A 3,480-nucleotide genomic window follows, 5' to 3' on the forward strand; every position below is an offset into this window, starting at 1 on the left:
AAATATTAATAAAAACAACAACAATAAAAGTGATAGTGATGATGATAATAATAATGATGATGATAATAGTAATGATATTGATAGTAATAGCAATAACAATAACAACAATGATAATAAATATTGACAATAATAACAATGCCAACAATAATATTACAAGAAAATTATAATAATGATAATAATAATGATAACCGTGATAATAATAAGAGCAATAGTGAAGACAAATAGGATAATAATGTTTAATGAAATAAGAGTAATAATGATGTTAATAATGATGAGTAATAATGTTAATAGTAATAATAACAATAACCATAATGATAATAATACAAGTAATAATAAAAACAGAATTGATAATGATAACAATAACAATTATAATGATAATAATAATAATAATAATAATAATAATACTAATAAAGATGTGTGATAAGGGTAACAACAACGACAACAACAAAAAAAAACAATAATAGTAATAATAATAATAACAACAACAATATCAATAATAACAATAATGGTACTACTACTACTACTAATGATAATAATTATAATGATGAAAATAATAATAATAACGATAGCAATAGTGCTAATAAATATATTGATAATCATATCAAAAATGACCATAGTAACAATTACAACAGCAATAATAATGATAATAATAGTAATGATAATAATTATAATTAGGATAATAATAATAATAATAATAATAATAATAATAATAATAATAATAATGATAATGATAATAGTTATTATTAGTATTATAATTATAGAAATAACAACAACAACAATATTAATAATAATAATAATAAAAATAATAATAATAATGATAAGGATACTACTATTATTGCGACTAATTATAATAATAACGACCACAACAGCAACAACAATTATGATAATATTAGTATGATAATAATATTACAACAACAACAATAACAACATTAATAATAATAATAATGATAATAACAAAAAAAAAATAATAATTACTATAATAATAATAATGATAATAATGATAATAATAATTATAATGATAACAATAATAACAATAATGATAATAATAATACTGATGATGATGGCCATAATGATAAAAATGTTATTACTATACTGATAATAATAATGACACTAATAACAATATAATAATGATAATAATAATAATAATAATAATAATAATAATGAAAATGATAATAATAATAAAATAATAATGATTATGATAATAAAATAATAATGTTAATAACAATAATTGGAAAATAATAGTAATAATAACAACAACAATAATAATAGCAATAATAATAATGATAATAATAATGATAATAATAACAATAATAATAATAACTATAATAATAACAATAATAGTGATGATAATACTAATTAATATAATAATAATAATAATAATAATAATAATAATAATAATAATAATAATAATGACAATAATAATAAGATGAAAGTAATATTTGTAATTAAAGTAATAATAATCACAAAAAAATAACAGTAACAATGATGATAACAATAATATCAATAAAAACAACAACAGCAATAATAACAATGATAACAACAACACAATAATAATAGTAATAATAATAATAATAATGATAATGCTAATACTACTACTACTACTACTACTACTAATAATAATAAAAATAATAATAACAATAATAATAATAATAATAATAATAAAAATAATAATAACAATAATAATAATAATAGTAATAATAATGATAATAATAATAATAATAATAATAATAATAATAATAATAATAACAATAATAATAATAATAATAATAATAATAATAATAATAATTATAACAACAATAATTACAATAATAATAACAATAACAACAACAATAATAATAATAATAATAACAATAATAATAATAATAATAATAATAATAATGGCAACATTGAGAATAATAGTAGTAATAATAATAATAATGATGAAAATTATAACAATAATAACAATAATGACGAGAATGATAATAATGATATTAGTAATGACTAAAAACTATACCAACATTTATGATGATTATAATAACCCCCCCCAAAAACAAGAATAGTAAAAGAGAAAATAACGACAGTAATAATAACAATAATAATGATAATAGTAATGAAAATGATGATGACAATAATGATGATAATAACTACAATAACAACAATAATAATAATAATAATAATAATAATAATGATAATAATGATAGTAATAATGATAGTAATAATAATAATAATAATAATAATAATAATAATAAATAATAATATCTACTATTACCATTACTATTGTGATAACAATTGTTGTTATTTTAACTATTGTTATCATCATTACTGTTTTTATCTTTATCAATACTGTCATTAATAATTAATATTAATAATGTTAATGCTATCTACCAGCTGCGATAATGATAAAAATGGTAATGAATTTAATGTAACATATCATTACCAAGTTCAGACCAACACCAGAGTAATCATTTGCAAAAAATGGCAGAGAAAATGATACTGAGAAGATATTTGCAAAGAGGAAAAGTTTGGCGTTAACTGGCCTAATCAAGCAGACAGAAAATACATGCAGATGGAATTTATTTACGTAGCGAAAATTTATGAAAAAATAGAATGGGGCTGATTAGAGTGAACATAAAGCTCTGAAAAGCATAACATCATTTTAATATCTTGGTTAAAATGAGAAAGAGAGAGAAAGAGAGAGAGATAGATAGATAGATAGATAGATAGATAGATAGATAGAGAGAGAGAGAGAGAGAGAGAGAGAGAGAGAGAGAGAGAGAGAGAGAGAGAGAGAGAGAGAAAACAAATAGGAAAGGAGTAAAAAGACGGAGGAGAAGAGAGCGAATGAAGTGCGGTCTCGATCGAATTCATTTTGTTTCCGGCCGCTTTATATCGATCCCTAAATCCGGCTCGAGTAATCGCGAAATCAAGCGAACGCCATACAAACACGTAAAAAAAAAAAAAAAAACTAAAACATTTCAACCAATTAAACAAAAAATATATCATATACACAGCTAAGAAACATCTTAAAACTAATCAAGTACTACTCTAAAGTCGCTCTCACATCTAAACCGCGAATTCCATAGGCTCATTTACCGTATCGCGACCCGTATTTCCTGACGTTCATCAGCGCTACTCCGCGACCCGGTTCTAATTGGTCAGCTCGTAAATTATGGGCGAGGATAGGAAGGGACGTCGTATCTCGGTTCCCTTTCCCCCTGGGCGGGGTATCGTCTATCGCGTACACACCATATACAGACGCGGCTCTTCTTCTCAGGACCGACTCCGTGTATGGTATTGTTTTGTGTTTTTGTTAGTAGATTTATTCTTGTGTGATGGTTGGATGGTCGTGGGGATTCGATGTTGGGGTTGGGTGGTTGTGGTGGGGGGAGGGGCGGATCTTTGTGAGTGGTGTGGTTCGGGGGGGGTTTATATTCTTGGGTCGCGTGGAATCGATACTCGTCGTTGGGGGGGGTCCGGGGGAGGGAAGAGCAGCGACGAGAG

This window comes from Penaeus chinensis, chromosome 28 (genome assembly GCF_019202785.1).
Source record: "Penaeus chinensis breed Huanghai No. 1 chromosome 28, ASM1920278v2, whole genome shotgun sequence".
Lineage (NCBI taxonomy): Eukaryota > Metazoa > Arthropoda > Malacostraca > Decapoda > Penaeidae > Penaeus > Penaeus chinensis.